Below are 5,254 nucleotides of genomic sequence, written 5' to 3'. Positions count from 1 at the left end.
TTCTCCACAAATAAAGATTTAACATCGGGGGTGGGGGGCTGTCTGTCACTGGTCACTGGTCTGGCACTGAGCTCAGCTCACACAGACAGAAGGCTGAAGTGGCAGAGCACACCTCTCGAATTACTGCCATTTAATAAAAAAGTTTGCCTCATATCACCAAAATGATAAAATGATTACACCATCACTGCCACAAGACCGTCCTGCACACGTCTACGTGGTTTTGGTGTTTCCAGAGAAAGAAATGTGGAAAAAGGGTTGAGGTAGAGAAAAGGGTTTTTCTGCTTTTCTCTGAAAATCTGCCTCTGAATTTACTTTGCCGTTAATGGGCCGGTTGAAGGGAACTCCCATCACTCTGGGGCTAATTGTGCCAATTCTGTAAATCTCACATGGTCTGAAACAAATAATTAAATTAAATACAATTTTGAGATGTATGTGAGTGTATTTCCATTTTATGTAACACTTCAACTTCACTACATTTCAGAGAGACATAATGTATTTCTATTTCACAACATTTATTCAACAGCTTTCACTGGAGTATCACGTGTCTGCTCTGTACTGGGTTCCCTTTCACCTCGGACAAAAAGTTGACTGTAGAACCCGATAATGTAATAACCCCAATAATGTAATAAAAAATTTCACTTGAGTGGATTGAAAATGTAATAAAACCTGATAATGTAATAACTTCCCAATAATGTAATAAAGTGCATTTCCCAATAATGTAATACACTCTTAACCAATAATGTAATAAAGTATTACATTAATGGGAGGTTATTACATTATCAGGTTAGCCTTCATTTCAAGGGACCTGATAATGTAATAATACTCCAATAATGTAATAATTTAACAGGAGATCACCTATTACTTGGTTTCAAGTTCAATTGGTTTCAATTGGTGTGTTCAAGGTTATATTTCTGTGTAAGCAACACAAGCTCCAGAGCGCCACCAACAGGTCAAAGTTGGACATGCATGAATGGTTAACTTTGACCCATTCATCCGTTTTTCACAAACGATGTATCACTGGAGCCCTCAGGCCAAGCCGAGGTAAACGCATCCTTAATGTCTTTTTCCGCCATATTGGATTTCCGCCATTTTTGATTTGATCAAAAACCTTTAAAAGGCCTCTCTTCTCACATAATTCTCACTCAGTCCTGCTGTATCAGCTCCAGATTGTTCTATTCACTGCAGCATCTACGTTCAGCCCCGGTTGGCAGTGCTGAGCTTGTGTCTGTTGTATTTCCTCCTCTGAATGCTCCGGCTTGTACAGGTACAGTTCTATGAATCCATCTACACTTTCATCTGGTGCATCAGACATTAAACTGAATTCAATTTTATTTTTATAGCACCAAATTATAATCTACATTACCTCAAGGCACTTTACAGGGTCAGGTTGAGACCTGACTTTATTATAGAGAGAAACCAACAGGTCCCACAAAGAGCAGCACCTGGTGACAGGGGGGGGAGGAAAAACTCCCTTTAACAGGAAGAAACCTCCAACAGAACTAGACTCAGGGTGGGGGGGTCTGCCTCAACCAGTTGGGTGAGAGAGACAGAGAGAGAGAGGGACCAGGAACAGCTGTATATAGTATAGGTAATGGTGTTATCAATAATAATAAATAACAGTCGTAATAATAATAATTAGTCGTACATCTGGATCCCAGAAACAGAGAGAGAGAGAGAGAAGGAGAGAGAGAGGGAGGGAGAGAGAGAGAACTCAATGTATCATGGGACCCCCCCAGCCAGCAGTCTAGCTCTATAGTAGCATAAGTAGGATGTTCAGGACATACCTGAGCCAGCCCTAACTATAAGCTTTATCAAAGAGGACAGTTTTGACAGCCTGATCTGAAACCTAGAGAGGAGGTCTAATCCTGGACGCAGACTGGGAGCTGGTTCCACAGGAGAGAAGCATGATAGCTGAAGGCTCTGCCCCCCATTCTACTCTTAGAAACTCTAGGAACCACAGTAGACCTGCGTTTAGAGAGCGAAGTGTCCTGTTAGGACAATAGGGTATCATGGTGCCTGACCTTTAATGACTTTGTAGATGAGGAGGAGGATTTTAAATTCTATTCTGGATTTTACAGGGAGCCAATACAAAGAGGCTAACACAGAAGAGATGTGATCTTGTTTCCTAGTTCCTGTCAGTACTCGTGCTGCAGTGTTTTGTATCAGCTGGAGACATATATTCATGCTTGTACATACTCATAATGAGCATGTTTGTTCCAGATGTTTCTCAAGACGTCGAACATCAGGAGGAGGTGATATGGAGCGCAACAAAAATATATTTTTCATTAAAATTCAAACTCATTGTGTGGATAAAGAGAGTGATTTTGTGTTTGTGACCAAAGAAAATGTGAAGTTTCTTCTGTAACATAAAATGTTTCTGTGTGAATGATAACCAAGTTTATGGATTACTGACACACAGATTAATAAACTAAATACAGATAAATAAACTGAATACACAGATGAATAAACTAAAGACACAGATTAATAAACTGAACACACATTAATTAACTAAACACATATATTAATAAACTGAACACAGATTAATACACTAAACACACAGATTAATAAACTAAACTCAGATTAATAAACTGAACTGATTAACACACTGAACACACAAATTAATAAACTGAACACAGATTAATAAACTGAAAGGATTGATGAACTAAACACACAGATTAATAAACTAAACACGTATATTAATAAAGTGAGCACAGATTAATACACTGAACACACAGATTAATACACTGAACACACAGATTAATAAAAGAAACACAGTTTGATAAACTAGACACACAGATTAATAAACTAAACAGAACTTGCAAAACCTCAGCACAGAACCTCAGTACAGAACCTTGGTACAGGGACCTGAACCTTCAACACTGTCCCACATGCAGGAGGCAGGATGCTCCCTTACCCTAACACCCAAACCATAACCCTCCCCTCCCTCGATGACTGCCGCTGCCTGAGGTTCCTTAACTTTAACTAAACTTTTGTTGTTGAATAAAGAATAATTTATGCCAATTGTTACACATTCATTAGAACTGAGGCAAAAGTTGAACTGAATTACCCTGGATGAAGGACATGGCCTCCTCAGTCCACAGGAATATTGCCTTTCTGTAAGTGCAGCGCTGGGAGATGATTAATACCTTTCACTGTTAGTTCAACGAAGCTCTGACATTTATAGGCCATGATTCTGCTACCAGTGCCTCTCTCTGCCCTGACCCACCTGAACAATCATGACACAGATGTTAGGATGATGTTTGTTGATGCATGTTCACACAGTTCACACAGTCTCTCCATCCAAGCCGGTATCCAATCTCAAGAACCTCCCTCTGTACCTGTCCCCTGGACTTTCCAACAACTGGCTTCATCACCATAATAAAGGTTGCAGATGTCACCACAGTCATAGGCCTGATCAGTATGATGAATCAGCCTAGAGTGGCAGTGTGCAGGACCCCAGGCCCTCAAGATCCAAATTCCAATGAGTTTTATGTGGATTTCAGGCAGACGAAGAGCTACATCAGCAGGGCTGATGTGTGTCCACATCTCTCCTGGACCCTCAGTTCACCCATCCTGGTTAAAAAGATGCAACAGCATCTTTACTTTGTGAGGAGACTGAGGGAGGCTCTAGATGAATTTCTACTGCCCTCAAGTCAACAGTGGGTAGACACGCCCCAGTGCACCGCTGCCCCTGAGGATAATTACCTTATCACACCGCAGGCTCATGAACAGGCCCTGAAACACAGCTAATCCTCCCTGCAGTTTTACACTTTTCACACATACACACGCATATTTCACTGTACCCAGCTCATTCTGCACCACATTTCTGTACTTTCTGTACTATAAGCATATCATGTAAACACACACATATATATATATATATATATATATATATATATATATTTTTTTTTTTTTTTTTTTTTTCCATATACTGTAATAACTCATCAGCACATCACATGTGCTACCCTTCTGTTAAAATACACAATAATCTAATCTAATCTAATCTAATCTAATGTGTTGTGACTCACTGCGGTGTCGTAAAGTTGACTACCGGGGCTGCTCTGCTCGTCAGACCGGTACAGCCAGCTTCATTTACTAAGGTGGAGTTAACAGCAGCAGACAGAGGCAGAGGCAGAGATAGAGACTTGGACCTGATTCTGACTGTGAAACACGCTGCAGAGACACAATCGGGTCCAACAGACACCAGGAAAACCACTGTGTGATCGGTCTAAAGTGAACTGAAGCACTGGGACGTAATTTACCTGTCACCTGAGAGTCAACACTCAGAAGCGGCTGCACGCGGACAGCCTCTCACTCCAGGTACCTTAAACTGGTTTACTGGTTTACTGATTACTCGTTGAAAGTTATTCAGAAACTAATCAGATTAACCAGCAGCGTTTAACCGAGCAACTGCTGTCAACACGTCATTTAGCGGGTTGTTCAACGTCACACCGCTCTTCTCGTGGCGTGTGGCGCCAAACTTCGTTGCACATCTGTCCGTTTTCTGTTGCGTCCGTTAGTGACAGTTATTCACAGCAGCCACAGAAAAAGACAGTCCGGCGTCAGTCTCACAGAGAGAACTCTCTGGGAAAGCTAGTTCAGGGGTTCGCTACATGGAGGTGACGCAGGTTAACTGTACGAAATCTGTAAAAGATGAAGTTAAATTTAAGTGATTTCAGACCAGTTTTTCAAACATAGGCCTACATGACAGAATAAAGGTGTCTCCATCACACCTGTAGCTCTGCTCAGGCGGTGCACCTGTGTCAACGGATAGTGAAGTGAAACTTGGCTCTATAATTATATTTAAGATTTATCTCCACCTGCAGTCAGGTGAGTCATTACTGGGTGTGAACTACAATCTGCTGCAGTCTGAGCAGAAAGGACAATAACACCACAGATCTCCAGATATTTTATCTTTGAAGAAGAACAAATAATTATCGGGATCTAAATATTGACCCAGTAGGTGAAATATTTACCGGATAAATGTGTAATATGTGTATGAACATGTTAAATTAGGACTTTGTTCAGTGAAATGAAGATGTCTTAAACTAATGGTGTCATCAGTCAAATGTAAAGTACAGATGTCAAAGTTTCTTAATGATTTTTAAAATATTTTTTATTTGAAATTTCTAAATATATATATAATTTCACACACTTTTTACATGCCTATCTACTGTGTTATAAATTTAATTTTAATTTTAAATTTGCTCATCAATCTCAATCAGTCATGAATTCACTAAGGTCCTCAGACCCT

General features: G+C 40.3%; 1 protein-coding gene across 1 annotated transcript in view; it reads left to right on the top strand.

The window, feature by feature from the left end:
* The first annotated feature begins 4,075 nt into the window (after positions 1 to 4,075).
* LOC139629444 (sickle tail protein homolog) overlaps positions 4,076 to 5,254 on the top strand; it is a 49,732-nt gene continuing 48,553 nt past the window's right edge. The window contains exon 1 of the mRNA XM_071492054.1: positions 4,076 to 4,320. The gene's annotated coding sequence lies outside the window, so the exon portion shown is untranslated. The remainder of the gene's footprint in view (positions 4,321 to 5,254) is intronic.

This window comes from Trachinotus anak, unplaced genomic scaffold, assembly GCF_046630095.1.
Source record: "Trachinotus anak isolate AG129_WGS33_773 ecotype Australia unplaced genomic scaffold, CSIRO_AGI_Tana_v1 ptg000012l, whole genome shotgun sequence".
NCBI classification, from domain to species: Eukaryota; Metazoa; Chordata; class Actinopteri; order Carangiformes; family Carangidae; genus Trachinotus; species Trachinotus anak.
Note: the sequence above shows the minus strand (reverse complement) of the source record. Positions and strands in the feature narration are given on the sequence as shown.